At 40.9% G+C, this 26,887-nt stretch overlaps 1 protein-coding gene and 1 long non-coding RNA gene across 3 annotated transcripts in view; one reads left to right on the plus strand and one right to left on the minus strand.

Annotated features, from left to right (window-relative positions):
- LOC132209775 (uncharacterized) overlaps positions 1 to 15,353 on the plus strand; it is a 31,230-nt gene extending 15,877 nt beyond the window's left edge. For both annotated transcript variants that reach the window (XR_009445859.1, XR_009445858.1), the window contains exons 2-3: positions 13,167 to 13,280; positions 15,250 to 15,353. This is a non-coding gene — a long non-coding RNA (uncharacterized LOC132209775). The remainder of the gene's footprint in view (positions 1 to 13,166; positions 13,281 to 15,249) is intronic.
- Positions 1 to 26,887, minus strand: part of LOC125453193 (stAR-related lipid transfer protein 13-like) — a 464,022-nt gene that overhangs the window by 359,716 nt on the left and 77,419 nt on the right. The gene's annotated exons all lie outside the window — the stretch shown is intronic.

Consider the following 26,887-nt stretch of genomic DNA (forward strand, 5'->3'; position numbering starts at 1 on the left):
GGTGAACAGGTCAAGGGAGGGTAGGAGGCCTTGGGGTGGTGTCCAGGAGGAGGGCTTGTGTTGGAGGTGGCAGAAGGGGTCAGTGGAGGGAGGGTTAGGCTCACAGTTAAAGAAGTAAGCGTGGTAGCAGAGGCGGTGGAAAAACTGCTCAATGTCCAAACTTAACCGGTATTCGTCAATGTGTGGGTGGAGGGCGACAAAGGTGAGTCCTTTATTGAGGATTGACCGTTCGTCCTCAGCAAGTGGGAGGTCTGGGGGGGATAGTGAAGGCTCGGCAGGGCTCGGTGTTGCTGTCTCCTCTGGAGCCACTGGCTGTGGAGTTGGTGAGCAGAGCAACATTGGCGGTGGGCGAAGCGACGTTGGCGGTGGGCACAGCGAAGTTGACATTGGTGGTGGGCCGTGTGGCGTCGGTGGTGGGCGGAGCGACATTGGCTTCGGTGGTGGGCGGAGCAACGTCAGTAGTGGGCGGAGCGAGGTGGGTTTTGGGTAGAGTGGAGTCAGTCAGTGTCAGCAGGTGTGTCTTTGATGACTGTGGAGTTGACCTCGGAAACGGACGCTGTGGCATCAGTGGCAGTGTTGATGGCGTTGGCTGTACCGGAAGTGGTGTACCCGGCATTGGTAGATGTGATATCATCCGTGGGTGTTCCGAAAGTGACCACATGACCAGTGGCGGTGGGTACATGGTGGAGAATGTCCTCGGTAGGGTTGGGGATTTCGGGGGTGGAGGAGGCCTGTGTTGGGTGGCAGGCACCAGCAAGCTTAGTGTACTTATGGTTTTTAGTGTCCAATAAAGGTGAGTAGAATTGTGAGTTCAGGTTGTGGATCCTGCGAAGGATAAAAACCAGGAGAGGTCCTTTGCAGGTCTGGGAAAGGGAGGCTCTGAGCTGGGGCAGGCTTGGCTGTAGTACCAAAAGAAGCCAGCGCATTGCTGCGAGTGAGTGTTTGAGGAGTTGTAGGGAGAAATGTTTTTGAAGGATCTAAATGTTCTGAATGTAGCGGTTGTCAAATTGGGGCCAAATTGGGAAGGCTTAAATGTAGACTGTAGTCTGTTGGGGATGATTCGGTTCTATAGGCAGGTAATAAGAAAGGTAATGTGGCTGTAGTACTTGGTTTGCTTCAGGGTGTGTTCGAACAGTTTCAGGGCCAAAGAGATTATGAGAGACTTGCAGTGGGAGAGAGATTCACTGAGGTCTTTCCAGAGGGAGGAGGGTAACTTTTTCAAGGTAGGCATCCTTAGAAGAGGCTTCGCAGTGGGGTTAAAAATGTGTCTGTCTGGATTCTCTGCTCAACCCTCACTGAAATGTGCCAATAACTCCACTCTGGCTTATCTGGCTATTAATTGATTTGTTGCTTGTTGCACATTAGAATGTGCAAAAAGACTACAGTGTCAAAAATAAGTGACTCAATAGCTTTGTGGCAGTTCTGAGGGAAGGCATAAAATCTTACTTGACTGCAAATTCTTTCTTTCAACTATAATGGAGCAATAAGCCATGGGCAGATTGAAAAGATTATAGAGAAAGCATGGGTTATGTCCTTGGGTAGTAAACAAACCGGAGGCTGGAAGAGCACAGCAAATATTTCGGGTATTACACTTCTTCAGGCCTGAATCCTGAAAGCCCGAAGCATTGACTGCTCCTTTCCTCCAGATGTTGCCCGGCCTTCTGTGTTCTTTCTGCTTCCTGTTTGTCTACCTTGATTCCGGCATCTGCAGTTTCTTTTATCTCTAACTAATTTCTACCACAGTAAAGTCTCTTCAAACAATGCCCACTTTGAAGAAGTTCTCTGCCTCCCTCAGACATGAACTCAGTGAGAGCCTTTCTGATTACCACACTGCTGTGAACTCTTCAGCCCTTCAGCTCTTCGACCATACCACAAAAACAAACCCGCTACTACAGCTATGTGACCTTCCTCAGCTCCTGTCTTTGCCACCATGTCATCCCTCAAGGCCTACATTTTAAACCTTCAAAATTTGGACCTACCTTTGATGCTCCATACGCACAACACCTTCAATGCCTCCAGAAACAATTCTCTCTCTGGGTTCTCTGCCCAACCCTCACTGCAATGCGCCAACACCTCCACTCCATCTCCTCATCCCTCCCCCAGCTCAAGGCCTCCCTTTCCCAAAATTGCAGAGAGCATCTACTCTTCTATATCTGACCAAGAATCCACACACTCAACAAATGACTTTTGTACTTCATATCAGACATTAAAAATTGTAAGTTTGCAAGATCCTTCCCAGTCTCGAAGAAAGGTAATGCCCGAAACATTGACTTCTCTTTTCCTCCAGATGCTGCCTGGCCTGCTGTGTTGTTCCAGCCTCCTGTTTGTCTACCTGGGATTCCAGCATCTGCAGTTTATTTTTGTCTCCAACTAAGTCTTTGGATGGAACTGTAAATGGTAATGATGATTTTGAAGTCCATGTGGTAAGGGATGGGTAACCAATGGAAGTGACTAAGAATAGGATCAGATAAGCTGAAAAAGGTGAATGCAATTGAATGCACTAAGGCTAAAACGGATATCTATCACATTCGCAGAGGAAAGATTATTATAATTACAGTACATTAAGACTTTTTTCACGGATTGTCCTACACTGGGGAAAAGGCCTTGGCTATTCACCCTGTCCAGCCCCCTCCAGATTTTATAAACCTCTATAAGGTTACCCTTCAGCCTCCAAACACTTCAGGGAAAATTGCCCTAGCCTATTCAGCGCCTCCTTACAGCACAAACCCTCCGACCCTGGCAACATCCTTGTGAATCTTTTCTGAACAGTTTCAAATTTCACAACATCATTCCTATAGCAGGGAGGCCAGAATTCCTTGCAGTATTCCAAAAGTGGAAGGAACCAATTAAATCCAAGAAATACCCCTAGAAAAAATGCACCTAAAGTACAAGAAACAAAGCTGGAATTAAGTAACGCTGAGAAGCCTTATAGACAGTGTCACAAAAATATATATAACAGCATTCAATATATAATTTTTTTACTGCATTACTGTTGGATCTCCTGTGCTGTTTGTCGTCAGGAATCAGATACCGTACACCTTTATCACATGCACTATAAAGCTTTTTTATCTGAGTCACTGATTTATGGTAATTGAAAACTTTTATTAAAACTAAATTTTTATTATGTGGTATTACATAATTTTTATCATATTTTCTGATAAAGTATAACTATTACTTTCATACTTGTATCTATTGTACACATCTCTAAACATATTCTATCCCATCCAATTTTTAAAAAATGTTGCAGGACGCAGGTAAGTTGGAGGCAGGTTGCAGTACTTTGGAATATACAATATAAGAAGAACATGAAGGTTACTGGCATGAGGCAAGGAAATGGCAGTAGGGACATAATTCATTCAGAGAACAAATGCAAATGTGAATGGCCTTCTTCTGTGTTGTAACAATTTCCATGGTTTTATGTTCTTGAGGTAGTGTCTTGAGTTGGCCTTTTAACCTGGGAAATGGTGATATTGCTGTGGAAACATTTGTTTTGGGGGGCTTCCTGTAATGGGATGATTGGAAGGACTATCAGTCTCGTTGGAAACAATGGGAAAGGAATATCGCCTGGCAGTTGAGAATAGGGAAGCAACAGAGATGAAGCAACTATGGAGAAAGATGTTGTTGTGAGTACAGGAATGGTAATAACAGATATATGGAGTTATAGAGAGGCAAGGCCAGGGGAAGAACAAGAGAAGGAACTGAATAAAAGGGAAGCCAAGATGCAACGATTATGGAATGGTATGGAGAATCATTTTCTTCCTCTCCTTGTCTAAAGTGAGATAAAAGCAAGCAATGAGCCTGCATTATTTAAACAACTCATAGAAGCAATGTTTGCTTTTCTTGAACACTACTGGTCTCTACCAAGTGTATTCAGCAATCTTAGATAATCCTGGCTCAGTCTCTATATTTGTAAGATTTTATGGAAATTTTGCCTTGTTTCTCAAAGCTGACTAGTACGTAGACCATAAGACCATGGGAATGGGAATAGGCTTTTTGGCCCTACATGCCTGCTCTGCTATTCAATAGGATTATGGATGATCTGATATTCCTCACATCTGACAGTCCTGTATTTTCCTCATAACCCTTAGTTCTCCTGTTCATCAAGAATCTATCTCAGCATTAAATATACATATGGATTCTGCACCCACTGCTCTCTGTGGCTTGGAGTTCCAAAGACTCTCAACCCTCTGAGAGAGGAAATTACTTGTCATCCCAGTCTTACACTGGCACCCCTTCATTCTGAGTCTATGCTGCCTGGTCCTAGGCCGTCCATGAGGGCAAACAACCTTCTGAGCAGTTGCCCTATCAAGCCCCTGAAGAATCATATATGTTTAAATGAGATTGCCTAACTCTTTTAAACTCCAGTGAGGCGAATCCAAACCTCTCTAGCATTTGCTCATAAGACAATTCCTCTGTACTTGGGATCATCCCACTGAACCTTCTCTGAACAGCCTCCAATGAAATGATATAATTCCTCAAAGAGAGAGAGCAAACTAGTTTTGAGAAGGTTTGTAGCTCAGGTTGAGGTTCTGGATGTGAGTTTGCTCGCTGAGCTGGAAGGTTAGTTTTCAGACGTTTCGTCACCATTCTAGGTAACATCATCAGTGAGCCTCCGACGAAGCGCTGGTGTTATGTCCCGCTTTCTATTTATCAGGTTAGGTTTCCTTGGGTTGGTGATGTCATTTCCTGCATTGGTGATGTCATTTCCTGTTCTTTTTCCTCAGAGGATGGTAGATTGGCTCCAAGTCAATGTGTTTGTTGATGGAATTCCGGTTGGAATGCCATGCTTCTAGGAATTTTCGTGCATGCCTCTGTTTGGCTTGTCCTAGGATGGATGTGTTGTCCCAATCAAAGTGGTGTCCTTCCTTATCTGTATGTAAGGATACGAGTGATAGTGGGTCATGTCATTTTGTGGCTAGTTGATGTTCATGTATCCTGGTGGCTAGCTTCCTGCCAGTTTGTCCAATGTAGTGTTTGTCACAGTTCTTGCAAGGTATTTTGTAGATGACATTCGTTTTATTTGTTGTCTGTATAGGGTCTTTTAAGTTCATTAGCTGCTGTTTTAGTGTGTTGGTGGGTTTGTGGGCTACCCTGATGCCAAGGGGTCCGAGTAGTCTGGCAGTCATTTCGGACATGTCTTTGATGTAGGGGAGAGTGGTTATGGTTTCTGGGCCCGTTTTGTCTGTTTGGGTTTGTTGCTGAGAAATCGGCAGACTGTGTTCATAGGGTACCCATTCTTTTTGAATACGCTGTATAGGTGATTTTCCTCTGCTCTGCGTAGTTCCTTTGTGCTTCAGTATGCGGTGGCTCGTTGGAATAATGTTCTAATGCAGCTTCGTTTGTGGGTGTTGGGATGGTTGCTCCTGTAGTTCAGATAAGGAAGGACACCACTTTGATTGGGACAACACATCCATCCTAGGACAAGCCAAACAGAGACACGCATGAGAATTCCTAGAAGCATGGCATTCCAACCGGAACTCCATCAACAAACACATTGACTTGGAGCCAATCTACCATCCTCTGAGAAAAAGAACAGAAAATGACATCACCAACACAGGAAATGACATCACCAACCCAAGGAAACCTAACCAGATAAATAGAAAGCGGGACATAACACCAGCGCTTCGTCGGAGGCTCACTGATGATGTTACCTAGAATGGTGACAAAACGTCTGAAAACTAACCTTCCAGCTCAGCGAGCAAACTCACATCCAGAGAGCAAACTGTTCACTATATTCCAGATGTGTTCTCACCATCACCTTGTACAGTTGCCGTAAGACTCTGAAACACCAACTCCCTTGAAATAAGGGCCAACATTCCATTAGCCTTCCTGACTACTCAGTGCACTTGTGTGCTAGCTTTCTGTGTTTCATGCAAAATTATCCCCAAGTACATTTGTGTTGCAGCTTTCTGCAGCTTTCCCTCATTTAAATAATATTTTGTTGTTTTGTTTTCCCTTCTAAAATGAACAACTCCACCTCTTCCCACATTATTTTCTACTTGTCAACTTTTTGCCAACTAACTTAACCTGTCAATATTCTCTACAGACTGTCTTGCAACTTGCCTTTTGACGTACTTTTGTGTCTTCTGCAAATTTGGCTATGATAGATTTGCTTTCTTCCTCCCAGTCATGAATATATAAATGTGATGTGGAGGTGCTGGTGTTGGACTGGGGTTGACAAAATCAGAAGTCACGTGACACCAGCTTCTAGTCCAACAGGTTTAGTTGAAATTGCAAGCTTTCAGAGCACTGCTCCTTCAGCAGGTGAAGTGATGCAGGAGTGGTGCTCTGAAAGCTCGTGATGTCAAATAAACCTGTTGGACTATACTGGCGTTAAGTCACTTCTGACTATGAATACATGAACAGTTGAGGGCTCAGCACTGATGCCCGCATAACCCCACTGGCTGTGGCCCACCAGCCTGAGAGGCAACCCCAATCCCCTCTTGTTTTTTCTGCCTATTAGCCTATTCTCTATCTATACCAACGTATTACTTCTAACACCATGGGTCTTACCTTATGACTTCACATTTTGTGAGGTAACTTGTTGAATGCCTTTTGAAAGTCCAAATACAACTCATCTGTTGATTTTCTTCTGCCCACTCTGGTTGAGATTTCCTCAAAAAACTTGAATGAACTAGTCAGACATGATTTCCCTCTCAATGAGGCCATGCTGAATCTGCTTGATTAGATTATGATTTTCCAAATGTGAAGCTATTATTTCTTTAAGGGATTGGTGTTCGTAATTTATATAAATGATTTGGATGGAAATATAGGAGGCATGGTTCGCAAGTTTGCAGATGCCACTAAATTTGGTGGTATAGTGGACAGTGAAGAAGGTTATCTAAGTTTACAAAGAGACCTTGATCAATTGGATCGATGGGCTGAGAAGTGGCAGATGGAGTTTAATTTGGATAAATGCGAAGTATTGCATTTTGGCAAAACAAACAATGTCAGGACTTATACAATTAACAGTGGGCCGCTGTGCAGCCTTCCAGAACAGAGAGAGTTCAAGTAGAGTTATAGAGAGAGTTCTAGAAGTTCAAGTACATAATTCTTTAAAATTTCGTCACAGGTAGACAGGATGTTTAAGAAGGCGTTTAGCACACTTCCCTTCATTGTTCAGACCTTATAGTATAGGAGTTGGGTCATCATTTTGATAGTGTATAGGATGGTGGTGAGGCCTCATCTGGAGTACTGTGTGCTGTTCTGGTTGCTCTGTTGTAGGAAGGACATTACTAAATAGGAGAGGGCTCAGGAAAGCTTTGCTAGGAAATTGCCCAGAATGAGTGTTTTGATTTATAAGGATAGGCTGGATAAGCTGGTTCTCTTCTCACTGGAGTTTAGGATGTTGAGGGTTGAACTTATAGAAGCTTATATAATCATGATGGGCCTAGATAAGGTGAATAGCGAAGGTTTTTTTTCCCCAAGGTGGGGGAGTTCAAAAATATGGGGCATATTTTAAGGTAAGAGGAGGGAGATTTAAAAAAGGAATGGAGGCAAAAAATTTTACGCAGTGTTTGGTTAATGAGTGGAATGAACTGTCAGAGGAAGTGGTGGATGCAGGTACAGTTACAACATTTAAGAGATATTTGGATAAGTATATGAATAGAAAAGGTTTTGATGCATTTGGGCCAAATGCATGCAGTTGGAACTGGTTTAGTGTGGGAACATGGTTGGCATGGGCTAGTTGGACTGAAAAATCTGTTTCCATGCTGTACTCTCTATGACTCTAAGAATTGATTCCAATATCTTTCCAACAAAAGATGTTAGGCTATTTGGCCTGCAGTAGCCTTCTTTTAGCCTCTGCCCATTTTTGAATAGGGGTGTCGCATTGGCAGTTTTCCAATCCTTTGGTACTTCACCAGGATCAAAGGATTTTAGGAAAATTAACAACCAATGCATCCATTAACTCTGTAGCTCCCTCTTTTAGGATCCTTGGATGTAAGCCATCAGGGACAGAGAACTTACCTGTTTAATCCCATTAGTTTGTCTCAGACTTCTTTTGTGGCAGTGATGGCATTGAATTCCTACCACACATTCTTTAGTATTAATAAGATGTTTCACGTATTTTCCACCTTAAAGACTGATGCAAAATATCTATTTAAGTCATCTGCTATTTCACTGTTCTCCATAACTATCTCCACAAATCTGTTTTCTTTTCACTGGGACCTTTGTTCACTTTGACCTTTTTCTTCCATTGTAAAAATTTAAGTGAACTCTGGAAGGTTTTTCAGGTTAGTTAATACTTGGACAGGCCATAACATGAGTGCTCCGTGTATAAGTTATGTCATGTTTATACCAGCTAATAACACAGAATTGTTTTGGTGACAGAAGGAGGCCATTCTGCCTATCATGCAAGCACTGGTTCTGTTACCCAGTAGCTTTTCTGCCTTTTCTATATTCCTGTACACCCAACTTCCTCTGGTTCCTTTAGAATTACACACCCTATTTTATTTTGTTTTTCAATGTTTTTTCTATCAAAGTGCACCACCTCACACTTCCCTGGATTGAACCTCCTCTTTCACCCGTTCATCCACTGTACCGACCTGTCAATGTCCTATTGGAGTTCCACACTGTGCCCCTCACAGTTTCCCATTCTTTCAAGTCGTGTGGCATCTGCAAACTTTAAAATTGTCTCCTGCTCAGAAATCCTGATCAGAAATACATGTCATTAACGATATGGTTTCCAATAGCGACCACTGTGGAGCTCCACTACAAGCCTTCCTCGAGCCTGAAAAATATCCATTGACCATAGCCCTCCATTTCCTACCACTCAGTCATGTTGCAATGAGTGTGGAGTCACATGTGGGCCTGACCAGGTGAGGATGACAGTTTCCTTCCCTAAAGGACATTAGTGAACCCGATAATTGACTATGATTTCATAATCATCATTAGACTCCTAATTCCATATAATTATCTAATTCCAGACATTTACCTCTTTCAAATACCAGCACCTACCAGAGCAGGATTCAAACCCAGGTCTCCAGAACATTACCAGGATTTCTGGATTAGCAGTCTAGTGATAATACCACTGTACCATCACATCCTCAAGTCATAAATATAAATCCTTAATCAGTTGAAAACAGGATCTGAATGTTTCTTCATTCAGTGGGAGATTCTCTAAGGGTGCTGAAAGTCCCCTAGAATGTTTTAGTCAGATTGGGCCGAGAACTAATTTTGGGAGTATGATTGTGGTAATGGGGCATAGAGTTAGAGGGAATTGGGAACCTGAGTGGCCATGGAGGAACAGAATGTCATATTGTTAGAGATAATGGGAACTGCAGATGCTGGAGATTCCAAGATAATAAAATGTGAGGCTGGATGAACACAGCAGGCCAAGCAGCATCTCAGGAGCACAAAAGCTGACGTTTCGGGCCTAGACCCTTCATCAGATGTCATATTGTTACCTCCCTTCAATTCAATCGCTTCTGGATGCAATTAACAATTAGCATACAATGTGTGATCGAAATGTGCACAAGATGACAACCTTCCAGGAATAACGTTTCGTATCAACCAGAAGAGCATGCATATGTAATGTTTCTTGATGTATTATGATAGATGGAATATGTAAGATCATGCATATGCATGAGAGCTACAATGGCCTCTGTCTCGTTGCCAAGAACAAAGAAGGTAGTGTTAATCAACAAATGTCCTCATTTATTTGGGCCAATTCATTTGCATGTACAGACCCTTAAAATGTTTTTTTTGTGTGGCTGTGTGAAACATTATTGGGACCAATGTATCAGTGTTTTTCGTAGAGCAATGGGCAAATTCAACATTTACTGCACACCCCTAATTGCTCTTGAAAAGGTGGTGATGTTCCATCTTCTTGCACTGCAGAGTCCATCTGGTGTATGTACAACAGCAGTGCTGTTACGGAGGGAATTCCAAGATTTTGATCCATGGAACATGAAGGAATGCAATATAAACCCAAGCCAGGATGGTGTGTTTACTTGAGGCAAACTTGCCAGTGGTTCTTCCCAATGTCAGTTTCTGTCCCCTTCATTGTCTCCACCATCAGTACTCAGGAAGAGGATAGAAACTGACATTAGGAAGAACCTCTGGCAAGTTTGCCTCAAGTAAACACACTATCCTGACTTGAATTTATATTGGATTCCTTCATATTTAACAATTTCCTGGATGAGTGTGGCTCAGATAGCACTCAGGAGCCTCAGGTGGTGAGCGGGGTGCCAATCATATGGGCAGCTATGTGCTAGATGTTACTGAGCTTCCTGAGTGCTATTTGAGACACACTCATCCAGGAAAATGTAGATATTTCATCATACATCTGACTTGTACCATGTCGATGGTGGGCACCATCACTCACAATTGGAGTTGGCAGGATTGAAAAGCTGTAATTTAGATCCTTCGGACATGAGATTGCTTAGCCTGGCTATTGAATACTTTTCCACGGTTAGCATGCATGTAGTCCCGTGGGCAGCTTGTTTTTAAACATGCCTGGTGCTGCACCTGGTATCGTCTCCTATATTCATCAGCGCACCATATTTATTCATCTTCACTAATCTGTTTCTCCTTGCATAGCCATAGAAGTTTTTACTATTAGTCCGTATGTTCTCTGAAAACTTACTCTCATGCTCTATATCCCACCTCTTAATCAGTTTCTTTTGTCTCCATTCCTGGATTCCTTAGGCCTGTTAATTTTATGGCCAATTTTTATGCCTTGCGCTTGGATTTAATACCATCTCTGATTACCCTTGTTAGCTTTGGTCCAAGTTTTTCATTTTATTTTTATTTTATACTGGGAAGAATAATTTTTTGCAGTTCATACGTGCAATCTTTAAATGTTTGTCATTGCTTATCTAGCGTCATCCCTTTAAATAACAATCCCAGGCTTTTGTTCATGCCTTATGCCATGAAACTGAATTCAGTGCTCCAGATGCAACTTAACCACAGCTTATGAAACTGTCATAGCTCCCACCTCTCTGTTTAGCAGTTACCTCGAGATAAAGGTCAACACAACATTAGCTGTTTTAATTATGCTTTTGCATGACGCCATTAGCTTTTAGTGATTTCTGTATTTGGATCCTAAAATGTCCTGCAGCTCTGTGGTTTCTGGCTTCTCACCATTTAGAAAATACTTTGATCTGTCTATTTTAGGTCCATCTTTCCACACTAAACACAATATGCTAAACGAATGACTGTTTGACAAAGGAAGTTTTGAGGATGTTAATTTTGGATTGAGTATTGGATATTCGTTATATGTTTAACAAAAGCAAAGAATTGAAAGAATGTAAAAATTATAGAAAATATTTGAAACTTGTCCTGAATATCTTGCTTTATTATGGTTCAGAAGTAAAACAGTTTTCTAAGAGCAGTAAAACATTTCTGTGTTTGGTACAAAAATCACATTTATTGCATTATTCTGCATTCTCATGGCCCATGCGGTTGTCCAATCAATTGCTACATGGTTCATTTGTTCACCTTTCGACACAAACTAACATTTCAGTAAGTATAAGTGGTAGAGTTCTTCGTTCATATTTTCTAGTTATGTATTTAATTGTCAAACTCCTTACTGAATTGTTCATTGCCAGCAGATGTCTTTAGACTATTTTATTGCAGAATTTCCTTCAATGGTGATGGATGCTGTAAGTCAGATTGTTGTACAGCCTGAGCCACCAGTCATGAATCATGGCAAGATTTGCCAGAAAACTACTTTACCATTTTAATTCTGCGTATCATTGTAGTATTAACTAAAGTTAGAAAGCTAACATTTCCTAATGATGAGTTAGAACAGTGATCAAAGTGAAGCTAATTCAGTAAATTTCTTATTGTCAATTATTTTTGTTAGAGTACAGAAATGGTAATGAGGAAAATGAGACAGCAGTGCAGATGTTGTAGGAATTGAAATAATAGCATAAATAATAGAAACACTTCACCTCATAACTTTCCAGAACAATTTCACTTTAGGTATTTTGACTGAAATGCATTGTTACAATAGAATAGTCTTAAGGAAATGAGGGCAGGCTTTTCCTGTGACCTTCCAAATGGTGTTGCCAGGCTGAACTGGATATTAGAAGCTGTCACAGTGTGTCAAACTGTTGCTCACTTGTGATGTTCCCTGAGTTGGCAAATTGATGATGAAAAGATGTATTTTCAGTTCACTCAGGATGATGAGATCATTTTCAAAGCAGAGGTAAGTGTTGGAGGAGTGCCCTAGAATGAAGGTGTCCCCTCAACAAAAATTATAAAGTTAAAGTAAAAAGTAAATTCAGTTGCCAGGGCACCACAGTGAGGAATAGTGCTACCAGATGGAGGGCAGCCCTTATCCTGGGCAGCCTGTGACTGTTGTGGAATCCAGAAAGGCAGCATCCCTGGGATTTCTGATTTCCAGTCTGCCATTTCTTAATGGATAACCCTGTCATTCTTCCAAACCTATCTCTTGGAAATGGCCCAGTGGCAGAATGGAGCCAGACTGCTTCTGTTTTTCCAGATCTGGCAGGAGTTCAGACTCCTGCCCCAGACTTCGATATTAATTGATGCATTTACAAAATATGCTGCTATCTAATGTTAGAAATACAGGGGTTTATGCTCGAGCCAACAATAAACCAAAGCAGATATCAAAATGAATTAGGCTAAATGGTTTATCACTAAATAAAACTGTTTTATAATTATATTAGAGGTAATAGGAACTGCAGATGCTGGAGAATCCGAGAGAACAAGGTGTAGAGCTGGATGAACACAGCAGGCCCAGCAGCATCAGAGGAGCAGGAAGGCTGACGTTTCGGGCCTAAAGAGGCAGGGATGGATGCTTACCCTGAAGAAGTTACCCTCGTCCTTCTGGACAAACCTCAGGGGATCTCACTCCCACAGCAACTCTCTACCAATCTCCTCCCTACCTCCCCACCTACACTCACCTTTACTGGCTCCATTCCCGCCTTTTTGACCTGTCTGTCTCCTCTCCACCTATCTTCTCCTCTATCCATCGTCTATCTGCCTCCCCCTCTCTCCTATTTATTTCAGAACCCCCTTCCCTTACCCCATTTCTGAAGAACGGTCTAGGCCTGAAACATCAGCTTTTCTGTTCCTCTGATGCTGCTTGGCCTGCTGTGTTCATCCAGCTCTACACCTTGTTATCTCTGTTTTATAATTATATTTATTAATGTATATTAAATAAGCAGTTTGTTTATATTTTTATTCATTCACAGGATGAGGGTGGCACTGGCTAGGCTAACATTTATTGCCCATCCAAAATTTCCCAGAGGGCAGCCATGAGTCAACTATATTGCTGTGGGACTGGAGTCACATGTAGGCCGGACTAGGTAAGTTTCCTTCCGTAAAGGACATCAGTGAACCAAATGTGTTTTTCTGACATTCAGAAATAGATTCATGGTCATCATTAGATTCTTAATTCCTGCTATTTACTGAAAATACATTCCACCATCTGCTGGTACCCAGAACATTACCTTGGTCTCAACAGTAAAAACAGAAATTGCTGGAAAAACTCAGCAAGTCTGGCAGCATCTGTGAAGAAAAAAGCAGGGTTGATGTTTCAGGTCCGCTGACCCTTCCTCAGAACTGATGGTAGCTGGGAGAACATCGATTTATATGCAGAAAATAGGGAGGGGTGTGGCTCAGGGGCTAAATGATAGGATAAAACCTGAAGAGAGAGAAGGGCAGTTGGATAGACAGTGGAGGTGATAACGATCTTGCTAGGTGGGTGAACAGTTGTTCATAGGGACTGGTAGTCACTAACAATAGGTGGTGTGTTATCACATAGCCTGCCATTACACATTACCTATAGTGTGTCACTACTAGTCCCCATGAACAACTGTTCACCTTCCTAGCCAGATTGTTATCACTTCCATTGTCTAACCAACTGCTCTTCTCTCTCTTTGGGTTTTATCCTATCATTTACTCCGTGAGTCAACTCCCTCCCTATTTTCTGCACATAAACTGACATTTTCCCAGCTACCATCAGTTTTGAGGAAGGGGCACTGAACCCGAAATGTTAACGCTGATTTTTTCTTCACCGATGCTGTCAGACCCGCTGAGCTTTTCCAGCAACTTCTATTTTTGTCCCTGAATTAACAGTCCAGCAATAATACCGCTGGGCCATTGCCTCCCCAATATTGTTTGTATTGGTTTTCATTCTTAACACCAGGCTCCTTGCCGTTGTTAGTTCTGTAAGCTTTTCATTTTCTACATGGTGGCAAAGTAATTTACTGAGTGGGAGTGCCGACAAGATGTGTGACAAGGTGGGCTTAATTCCACATTTCCAACAGCTGACCTAACCTCAACCGGTTCAGGCAACATACTGGTTAAGGGGGGATCTGACTGAGGTCTAAAAAATCATGAGATGTATAGACAAGGTGGATAGCAAGAAACTTTTTTCCAGAGTAGGGGACTCAATTACTAGGGGTCAATTCAAGGTGAAAGGGGAAAAGCTTAAAGGAGATATGCGTAGAAAGTTGTTTACACAGAGGGTGGTGGATGCCTGGAATGCATTGCCAGCGGAGGTGGTAGAGACAGGCACGATGGCATCATTTAAGATGTATCTAGGCAGATACATGAATGGGCAGGGAGCAGAGGGATACAGATCCTTGGAAAATAGGTGACAGGTTTAGATAGAGGATCTGGATTAGCACAGACTTAGAGGGCCAAAGGGCCTGTTCCTGTGCTGTAATTTTCTTTGTTCTTTGTTCTTATAAATGAGCATGATTTTTATAGAATTCCGTGCGTGTTATTTAATATCAGGAGGACATACTGCAATAATTTCCAGCATAGTTTTACAGACAAGGCAATTTTATGTTGTTAACATTGTACACCTGAAAGAAAAGGAAAAAAAAAATTTGTGAAGTCTGGATAAACATGCAGGATTTCACTCACTTGAAAATTCTGTTTCAGTCCAGTGATATGATTCACTAGCATCTTACATAGATTTTCCATGATGGGATAGTGTTTATTATATTACATCCTCTATGATTGATCTTCTATTATCTGTGACTCCCTCAGTAATAAAAACAAATCATAACAAATGACATCGTCTATATACTCCAATCACAAACACACACACTTTCTGTGGGGCTCACAGCTCCAGAAGATAGAACATATTTAGGGTTATCTTTTAGACCACATCTTCCTCGCTTACACTGAATATGGTGTATTTGCTACCATGAAACCTGTGCATTGGATATTATGATATATTTTAGGAATGTTTGAGTAATGGTGCAGGCCTTGAAATAGCTAGGAACGGATTTCTTAGTAAAGTTGCTGTCATCATTTTTGCAGAACAGATATTGTGTAGCAGGTGTTCCAGCAAGATCTGTTCCCTGGTGATTGCAGCAACATTATGGAAAACACAAGGAATTTGTTAAAATCTACATTATACCAAGGTAATCTTTTGAACAAAACTTTGTTTAGTGCTATGCACTCAAATTTTGAGAAATTGCTTTACAATGGCAAAGGGTTCAATTTTTTATATTGCTGCTGTGTTCTGCAAAGAATTGGAAAGAAACTGAATGCCTCTTTTGTTTTGTTCAGTGTGTAAGATTCTGAATTCACCTATGGCCCTGCTGTTGACATTCAGCCTGCATTTCGAGTCTGTCACCTCTGCCTTGTCTTTCGCAGTCTTCCTGCCTGTATACAATGGCTCAACCCTCACATTCCCTATCAGATTCCCATCTGAACAAATCTCTGAAGTTTCAAAGGAACTAAAGGGCTAAAATGAAAATACCATCTTCATTATACACTCATAGCCTCTGGCATCTTCTGGCAAAATGTGTCTCACCTGATCAGATTTAATAAGGTTTGAAGGTAGCATTTTTACACTAGATGGATTTATTATTATCAATATCTATGGTAAGCAAAGCACAGAAAGATATAGTCTGTTAAGTAGAATTTTTTATTAAACTGTGTCTCTCAGTAAACTGCCAGTAGTTATGCCGCTCATTAAAAAATAACTTGCCCTGGGACAGGGGTGAAATTTCTCTTGAGCAATAACAGAAGGGTGACAGTGAGTGGTTTACACTCTATATGACTTATTTTCTAATTTAGTCATGGGACAAGGACTTTCTGATTGTGTTGGGGGAGTAATAGTCTGTATTCTGTGGGATCCCACAGCGCTATCTCGTCAGTTCCAACTGCCCACAGAGTGACTGTTTGATCCAACAAACATTGACCAGTTACCTGCTTAAATGCGTGCATGTGCTGCACATTAACTGACTCTATCCATAGGATATCCCTTGGGTCAACCTTAATGAAATCAAGGTAAAAGAAGTAACTTTAATGCATTTCATTGTAACAGGCAATGCTGCACAATTTGATAATTCTTTGAGAAGACTGCTACATTTCTGATTTTGTCCTTCCATGAGACGCTCAGAATACATTGCCAAAGAGGAAAATTGTTGAGCTTCCTTTCTTTACAGCTGTAGGTTACCTATGTTTCACACACATACAAGATGCTAGGAAGACAGACCACATACAAACCAGCACCTGGGTCCGAAGGGTCAGCTTGATGTTATCCCACATATGTTTTGAAAGCTGGCCAAGTATTATTAGTTTGCATATCAAGTTCTGCATCAAAACACAGATTGTCTGTCATTATAGACTCAAAACAGCAGTAATTATTAACCAGGATGTTATTATTGTGACACCCTGTCCTATGACAACACACAGTAAAGGCAAACAAGTTACAATCACAACAGAGATAATCCATGTAGCTGACTTTCCAAGTGAGCATTTGGCATGGCATCATCAGCATGGACAACTTCTCTAATCAAGGCATGTTGCGTTTTTATCTTTTCTTTCAGTTTGGACAGATTGTAGAGCTTGTCATCTGAGCTAAAGTGCATGTAAATTCTTCACATATCTGCAGGGAAGGCAGAGGTCAGGAGCATTATGGAGAAAGCACCAAACAAAACTAGGGTTAGGACAAAGTATTCATTCACTTCATTCAACTTGAAACTGTCAGATGTGGCACTGTAAACCGTACACCCTAAAGCATGTTGTCAAGGAAGGGGCAGATGAGATTTTCCCTCATATGAAAGCAAAATACTGCAGATACATGGAATTCCTTCTCTAATGGTATTGTGGGTCTATCTACAGCACATGCACTGCAGCAGTTGAAGAAGGCAGCTTGCCATCGCCTTTTCAAGGGAAACCGGAGACAGGAAATGAATGTTGCCCAGCCAGTGACACCCATGTCCTGTGAGTTAATTGAAAATCTGAAACAAACACAGAGAATACTGGAAAAACTCTGCAGTAACCAGACATGTTGATTTTCTCCAGCAATCTCTGAGTTTGTTTCAATTTTCCCCTGTATCTTGTAAAGTCTGCCCTGCTAGCAGTATCAAATGCTATATTAATAAAAAAAAACAGAAGTTTCTGCAAAAGCTCAGGTCAGGCAGCAAATGTAAAGAAAATATCAGAATTAACATTTCGTGTCCAGTGACCCTTCCTCAAAACTTTAACCTAGTTGCACATCTTCGACTGGGAGGAAATTGGAATATCTGATTAAAACCCACGTAAGAACTTGCAAACTTCACACAGACAGTCACCTAAGGCTGGAATCAAACCTGGGTCCTTGGTACTGTGGGACAATAGTGCTAACCACTGAGCCACCGTGCCACCCGGGAGCCTCTGGATCTAAACTCTCCCATAAAGAAAACGAAAACAATTCTTCTGCATTTACCCTGTTAAGCCCCTGAAAAATCTTTTATGTTTCAATAAGATCACCTCTCATTCTTCTAAATTCTAATGTGATCAGACCCAAAGATCATTTATGTCTCAACAGATTTAGTCACACTAGGAGTTTCTGATTGGCAACACAGAAAATAAACCTTCCCATCAATTTTGTGATTTCAAACCGAGAATGTAATTGTACAACAAAACACCCATACGCATACATATACATATTTTGGTAATAAATGCTATATGTGACATTGCATATGTGCAATAACTATTAAAATATTCTAAGCGGTTGCAGGCTATTGCTCAAGCAATGAGCAGAATAACACAAAGCCATTAAAGTCAATAAGGCATTGTGACATGTGAACTTCTACTCAAAGTAGGATTAAATCTTTGCAATGCATTGGAAACACAATATAGATTGAGTACTCAATTCAGAACTTTACATTCTGTGCGATTTTCAAAACAGGATCCAACTGAACACTGATTAGAAACAAAGAACAAATTGTGTTAAAATATGTTTGTGTCTGGTGTCTAGTCAAGAATAATCTAGTAGGATTAAATCAGTTCAACTAATGGAGTTTCATTAACATAAACATTTTTCTTGGATGTATTCATAAGTAAAATATTTTAGTAAAGCTTTGATAAAATCTACCAAGCCCCAAAGTATTTATTTGTACAAAGCCAGGCGTGTACATTGTTGCCAACAGAGCTTCATCTCACCTTTGCCTTTGTAGACAGAGCTGCTGCACTCCAGCTGATTACACAAAAATTCTTATCAGCAATACATTAGTTTCTCTGCAATCCTTTAGCTTTTCCAAATTTGACTTCATTTTACATCCATTGGCCAAGAAAATTAGAGCAGTCAGAAGACCAAGAGTTGCAAACATGCAAGATATTTTTTAATGAAAAATATACCTCCCATATATTTATATTGAGAACTGCATTTTGAGACCAAGTATTACACTTATTAGTGGAACTTGGGTGGCTGGGTTTGTCACTGCAGGTTTGGGGATTCTCCTCACTGAGCTCCAAATAATCTTGCAAACAAAAGTCTAATGAATCAAAAACTAATGGACTTTGAATGGCAAGTAGCAGGAAGTTTAACTGTTGCATACTTTTAGCTGTTGGAATTCTAGCAGAGGTTTTCCGCATATTTGGTCCCCCTGAGGCTTGTGCCTTGCCAAACTCCACCTCAAGTTCCTGAATTTAGGAATAGGTCAAGCTATTCAGCACATTGAGCCTGCCTATCTTTTAATAAGATCATAACTGATGAAACACTTCAATGCCTTTTACCCACATTATCTACACAACACTGTATGCCATTGACAATTAAAACTTCATTCACCTCTACTTTAAATATACACAAAGACTAAGCTTTCACAGCCTTCAGGTATAGAGAATTCCAAAGTTTCACAGCCCTCTGAGTAAAATGAAAGTTCCTTCATCTCAGTCCTAAACAGCATCCTCTTATTTTTAAATGTTGTCTCCTGAAGAGGAAACATCTTACCTGCATGTACCCTGTCTACTCCTTTAAGTATTTTCAAAGTTTTAATGAGACCATCTCTCATTCTTCGAAACTCCAGAGAATATGGGGTCAATTTTACCAACTTCTTTTCATAGGACAGTTCTGCCATTCAAGAAAGAAGCCGAGTGAACTCTTATTGTGCTCCCACAATGTCAGGAATATTTCCCCCAAGGTAAGGAAAACAAAACTACACACAGTGCTTCCGGTGCAATCTAATCAAGCTCCTATACAATTGAAGCAAGAATTCACTGCTCCTGCATTCCAAGCCTCTTGCATAAAGACTAATATTCCAATAACATTGTTAACTTTTAGTAACTTATTGACAAAAATACTCAGGCCCTTTTGCATTTTACACTTTCCAACATATCGTTATTGAAAAAGTACTCTGCAGATCTGTTTTTCCTACCAAAGTGGATCAACTCACATTTTCCCACATAATGTTTCATCTGCCATATTCTTGATCAATTGCAAAGCTTGTCCAAAACCTCCTGAAAATGCTTTACATCTTTCTTACAACTCACATTCCTACTTGTCTTTGTATCAGCTGCAAATTTGGAAATATTACGTTTGCTCCACATATACAAATCGTTGCTACTTATGGTGAACAGCTAGAGCCCAAGTACTGACCCTTGCAGTACTCCAGTAGGCATAGCCTGCCATGTGTGAATGACCCATTTATTCCAACTGTCCTGTTTTCTGTCTGCCAACCAGTCCTTAATCCATGCTACTTTATTACCTCCTAAACCATGTAGTTAAATTTTGCTAACCAGTCACTGGTGAGTGACCTTGTCAAAGATCCTTGAAATTTAAATATATGTTCACCAATCATCCCATATATCAATTTTGTTCTTAATATCCTCAAATAACTCCAACAATTTTGTCAAATATGATTTTCCATTCTTAAATCCATGCTACCATCACTTTTATCCAAGTATCAATTTAACATATCCTTTATGAAAGTAACAGATAATTACATATCAGTTAACCTAAGATCAGTAGTGGAGAAAATGCTATAGTCTATAATAAAAGACACGATAACAGAACACTTGGAAAGCATTGAACAAAATCAATGAAAGTTAATGATAAGGTCTGAAAGTTATGCCTAACATCTGGAGTTTTGTTTTGAGGATGTAACTGGATAATTAAATATTTCCTGAATAGAGTTAAGCAATGAGATTTGGGATAAAAACAGGAATTGCTGGAGAAACTCAGCAAGTCTGGCAGCAACTAAGAAGGGGGAAACAAAGTTCATGTTTTGAGTCTCATATGACTCTTTGGAAGAAGGGCCATACCAAACTGAAAATGTTAAATAAGAGTCATATCAGACTTGAAGCCTTACTTTGTATCTCTATCTACAGATGTTGCCAGATGTACTGAGTTTCTGTGGTAACCTGCGTACATCTCTGATAGATCTCAAGCATCTGCAATGTTTTCCCGTTTGTTTTGTTAGATTTGGGACTTTCCTACAAATGTTCCCCATATTAGATGCCAGTGGACAAATTTAAAACACACGGAACGGGGGGTAATATATGGGCATGGCTTCAGGATTTGTTGACAGTCCAACAACAGGGAGTGGGAATAAATGGGTCTTTTACAGGTCGTGACTTGTGGTGTACCATGAGGATCTTCTGTTGTACCTCAGCTATTCATGATACATATAAATGACTTAGGTGAGGAAATGAAATGCAGTATCTCTGTGTTTACTGATGACAAAAATCTAGATGGGATTCTGATTTGTAAGGAGGATGCAAGGATGCTTCAGGGCAATCTGGACATTTTGTGTAAGTGGCAAACACTTGACAGATGCAATATAATGCTGATAAATATAAAGTTATACATTTCAGCATGTAAAACAGAAATATAGAGATTTAAGTAGCGACATATTGGGAAATGTAGATGTACAAAGAGATCTGCAAGTCCTTGTACATCAGTCAATGAGGCTAAAGAGGTAGGCGTAGCAAGTAATTAGAAAAACACATGACATGTTAGCCTTCATTACACCAGGATTGCAGTCCAGAAGTAAAGGTGTCTTAGTGCAGTTATAGAGGGTCTTGGTAAGACTACATCTGGAATATTGTACGCAGTTTCGTACTCCCTATGAAGAGAGGGTATACTTTTTGTAGAGGAACAGCAGTGAAGGTTCACTAGACTGATAATGGGGATGGCAGATCTGTCAGAGAGGAGAGATTGACTCAACTACACCTGAGTTTACTTGAATTTAAGAGTGAATCTGATTGAAATGTGTATCATTCTAACAGGGCTAGACAGGGAAGATGTAGGTAAAATGGTTTTTTGGATGGGAAGTGTTGAACCAGGAGTGTCGGGGATGGAGTAGGTCATTTAGGATTGAGATGAGGAAACATTTCTTCACTTAGGCGATGGTCAACCAACGGAATTCACCCCCACAGAAGGTCGTGGAGGCCAGGTCACTAAGTATATTCAAAATTGATAAGCTTTTATATATTAAAGTCATCAAGGGGTATGGAGTGAATGATAGAGCATTACATTAAGATAAAGGATCAGGCATGATCATATTGAATGGCAGAAGAGGCAAAAACAGCTGATTGGTTTACTGTGCCTTAATTTTTATGTTTTTGTGCTCTTTTCCTTTATGTTTCTCGATCCTACTTTATTGTATTCTAAAATTGTCCAATTTCTCAGATTTACGTCCATTTCTGGACACTATATATGCATTTTCTTTTAATCTTATATAATGCTAACCTTTTTATCAGCCAAAGTTGACTGGCATTTTTTTTTAGTTTTTTGCAACTTGAAGGAATATGTAGGTACTAGAAGCCATACAACAGTTCCTTTAAGACTGTCTACTGCCTGTACACAAACATTCCTTTTAATGTATTTCTCCAGTCCAGCTCAGTTAACTCATGCCTCATTCTTCCACAATTTCCTTTGTTCAAACTTAACACCTTTGCTTCAAATTTAACTAAATTACTTTAAAAAAATGTAAAATGTGGTCACTCGTACCTAAAGGTTCTTTTACATTGAGATTATTAATTTAGCCCCTTTTCATTACATGATATTAGATAGTACTTTTTATTTTTGTGTAGATGTAATTATGGGCTGAAATGGGAAAAGATCTGTTTTAAAAAAAAACAAGGTGCGTCGAGATTTTTTTGTTAGCAAGCTACTGGACACTCATTGTGAGTACACAGGTGCTGGCTCAAGCAATTGTAGATAATTTGTAGACGAGCAGGAGCCAAGGCTTTTAAACAAATACAGGTTCAGCCAGTAACATAGAGATGCTTGGTCTGTGGGCTGCTGACCAGTTATTATGAAGAAGGCCTTTTGTTTCTCAAAGATTGTGTGATTTGTTCTCAGCTTGGGGCTGTGAACAAAATCAGTACAAGCCATCAGATCTCCACAGACTCAGGTGTGATCTCTATTCCCTGTAGTAAAAACCTTTGTATCCCCATCTCCCGGCACATGGTTTAAAACAACCCCAATAGTGCTAGCAAATCTCTCAATGAGGGTATCAGGCCCAGTCTTGTCCCAGAACTGATCCCATTGCCTCATAAATCTTTGATATGCTCCTATCTACATGAGTACTTCAGCCACATTTTCAGTTGATCGATTCTCTTCTTATGTTCATGAGCACATGACTCTGGGTGAAATCCTGAGATTACTGCTCTTCATATCCTACTTTTTAATTTCCTTCTTAGCACCCTGAAATCAGCTTTCGGGATCTCATCCTTTTTCCTGCCTATGTTATTGGTACCAAAGTGGACCATGACATGTAGTTGATCCCCCTCCTCGGAAGGATGCCCTGCAACTGCTTTGTGATATACTTGCCCATGCATCAGGGAGACACCATGTGGGAGTCATATTTCATGCCATAGAAATGACTGTCTGATCCCCTGACTATGGAATGTCCTGACATGATTTCCCTTATACTTTTTGTTCTCAGTACTATTGAGATGTCCATGGAAACATTATCTTGATTCTGATTAAAATCCCATGAGGAACAATGTAATGTACAAAGAATGCACGCACCACGTTTGGCATACAGAAACTTATCTCTAATGACAATGCTTGGTTTGGAGGATGCTAGGCGAAATTCCACAGGCTGGACTTTGTTCCAAAGATGCAGGTCTACTAAATGATCATTCACCCCCAACTGCTGAAGAACCAGAAGGAATACGCCACTGCTTCCACAATTAAGTGTGCATAAGGTATTTATTTGGCCAGGTCAGACCCCAGTGGGGCAGAAACCTGTCCCTGAGAGTTACTGGCCAATTAGAAGCTGTGGCAGCACAAGCATGAACACTGACTACGATGAGTAATGTACTTTGGTTCAAGATTTATGCTGAATTTCAGCTCAGGTGAGCAAAGGCAGTATATAGGTTCTGAGTGTTTGCAGGAATGAGGAGGGAGGGAGGGAGGGAAGTATAGGAGATGACGATCAGCACTCACCCTTCCTCAAACTGGGTCACCTAATTGAGTTCTGAGTTTGTGACAATGAGTGATTTCCCAATGAGGCCACAAACCCATACAACAGGGTTTCCTGGGTGGCTTTGGGAGTCATGGGGGAGTCGGTGAATGTATTAAATCCCCGAATTGCTGCGGAGTTTCAATGGACTCGGGGATAATTGAGTTGAAGTAGTTTGAGTCTAATTGTCATTCCCATCACTATTGGCAGGATTTCCACCCTGCTTCAGTTGGGGACAATCTTCCTGAAATTAGAAATCTGAAGTGGATACTCCTATCTGATTTTCCAGCTTCTCCACCATCATTCTAACCTGGATTGCTCTATTAAATCATGCCCACACGTGAATAAAGACGTTTGGCTGATCATAAAAGTGAAATGTTTGGAGACAAGGGGTTTCGTTTGTCCCCAACAGCAGAAATGACATCGACATACATTTAAATCCATCATGTCCACCCAGCCCTGTTACCCTGGTTTCAAGAGTAAATGCTTCTAATTAAGGTACAGTACACTCTCCTTAGTTTCCTGCAAATTGGCAAAAAATTGTCATGACAGTTTCTATTTTAGACAATAACAAATGTTTTGACTTGACTGGGTTTGTCAGCAAAAAATCTGAAATTATACTCTCAGTAAAAAGGCATCCTAATCTGCATACAATCATTTGAGTCCCAGGTATGACTGTATAAAGAAGTTGGGCAGGATTTTTAGTGCAGAGAGGTACAGGTACAATGTAGTACCTAAACACTTTATTTTAATCCTATGGTGGAGGGAAAAGATTGCAGAATTGGACCAGGTATTCCAGCAATAAAGTCCGATAATTTCCAATTGGAGACAGGGCTGCTGTCTTCAGTGAGAAGGCTAAAGATAAGTAGAGGTAAATTTTAGTAATGAAAAGTATTCTATTGAACAAACTATGGTCAAACCAGACTACAAACAGCAGATAAACAGCTTAAAGTTGAGGTTGTTCTGCAAATGAGGAAGAAATCAGTATCAAGCAGTTTGACACGATGGATAAACAGGAAGCTGGAGGAACACAGGCAGCATCTGGAAGAAAGGAGAAGTTAAAGTTTTTGGTAGTACCCTTCTTCGAGACATGAGTCTGAGATACCTAAAATATTAATGTCTCCTTTCCTCCAGATGCTGCCTGTGTTCTTCCAGCCTCCTGTTTGTCTACTTGGATTCTAACATCTGCAATTGTTTGTCTCTACCCAAGTTTGACAAGATAATTCATCTTGCCAGGTTTCAATGTTTTTGCTCATTCTTTTTTACACAGAAAACTTCTAGGTATTGTATTTAAGGGCTGAAATTTTAAACAAAGTGAATATGTACAGGTTTAAAAGGAAACGCTGAAGTTTACAGGTAGTGGATAATGTGTATGAATGCTAGCCAAGCCAGACTGGGGAAATGCCACTACAGAGCTTGCAGCTGTTGATGCAATGAGGATTTATTATCTCATTCCAGGTCCATTAAATAGGCTGACAAGGGATATTAAGCAAGTTGGTGGCCAAATAAATATACACATTATTTATGTCAAAAATATTTCGCTTCACAAGAGTATGTCATAAAATGTCAGGAAGAACATATTCATGGAAGGAAGGGTTAATTGTTTTGATTTATTGGACTGCTGGCAATTCCTCACAAAGGATGATGGCACTATTTATCTACTTCTTGGGGCCAGAATCAAACATGCAGCAAAGGACACAAAGGTAATTAGAAACTGAAGATTGAACTAACAAATAGTTCCCAGCCTTGACTGCAGGCCTATGAGAAGTAGCTCAGTTTTTGCAAAGGTATTTGGCATTACAGTTAATGCTAAAACAAGAAAGCTGGCTCATATGAAAGCAAAATACTATGAATACTGGAAATCTGAAATAAAAAATAAAATACTGGCAAAACTCAGCAGGTTTGACAGCATCTGTGGATGAGGAATATTTCATAGCGCACACTCAGGTGCGAAATTTGCTAAGCCAATTTTAAACAGCCTATCTAACACAGGCATCGAACATGTCAAAAGTTATGAATTAGGGGCTTATTCCCCATGAAGGATTGCTTTTAAAAAAGAATCATCCAATGGAATTCTCAGCAGTCCTGATCACTAAAAAGTAAAACGTACAACTGTTTATAAGCGTCAACAACTCTTTTAGTCCTGAAAGAGGACCTAAGGATACTCTAAACTTGAAACACCTGTAGATTTTTTTTTTACTTAATTTGTTTACAGGATGGTATTGCTGGCTAAGCCCTAATTACCCAGACGACACCTAAGAGTTAACCTCACTGCTGTGAGTCTCGAGTCACAAGTAGGACAACACTTATTTTCCCTAAGGGACTTCAGTGAACTGTATGAGTTTCTCCCCAATAATTATTCAGACACTTAGAATTACAGAACCCCATAGAGTGGAATCAGGCCATTCAGTGCATTGAGTCCATACCAACCCTCTGAACAACATCCCACCCAGGCCAACCTCCCGACCCTATCTCTTAACCCTGCATTTCCCATGTCTAGTCAAGCTACCCTGCACATCCCCAGACACTACAGGCAATTTAACATGGCCAATCCACATAACCTGCACATCTTTGGACTGTGGGAGGAAACACATGCAGATAGAGGGTGAATGTGCAAACTCCATACAGACAGTTGCCTGAAGGTAGAATCAAACCCAGGTCCCCACTGCTGTGAGACAGCAGTGCTAACCACTGAGCCACCGTGTTTCCAGATTTAAAAAAAAAATTCAAATTCCACCATCTGCCCTGATGGGATTCAAACCCAGTTTCCCAGAATATTAGATAACAAAGTGTGGGGCTGGATGAACACAGCAGGCCAAGCAGCATCTTAGGAGCAGGAAAGCTGATGTTTCGGGCTTAGACACTTCATCAGAAAAGGGGGGAGGGGGAGCGGGATCGGAAATAAATAGGGAGAGAGGGGGAGGCAGAACGAAGATGGATAGAGGAGAAGATAGGTGGAGAGGAGACAGACAAGTTAAAGGGGTGGGGATGGAGCCAGTAAAGGTGAGTGCTGGTGGGGAGGTAGGGAGGAGATAGATCAGTCTAGGGTGGATGGACAGGTCAACGGGGCAGGATGAGGTTAGTAGGTAGGAACTGGGGGCACAGCTTGAGGTGGGAGGAGGGGATAGGTGGGAGGAAGAACAGGTTACGGAGGTGGGGACGAGCTGGGCTGGTTTTGGGATGCAGTAGTGGGAGGCGAGATTTTGAAGCTGGTGAAGTCCACATTGATACCATTGGGCTGCAGCATTCCCAAGCAGAATATGAGTTGC

This window comes from Stegostoma tigrinum, chromosome 6 (genome assembly GCF_030684315.1).
Source record: "Stegostoma tigrinum isolate sSteTig4 chromosome 6, sSteTig4.hap1, whole genome shotgun sequence".
Lineage (NCBI taxonomy): Eukaryota > Metazoa > Chordata > Chondrichthyes > Orectolobiformes > Stegostomatidae > Stegostoma > Stegostoma tigrinum.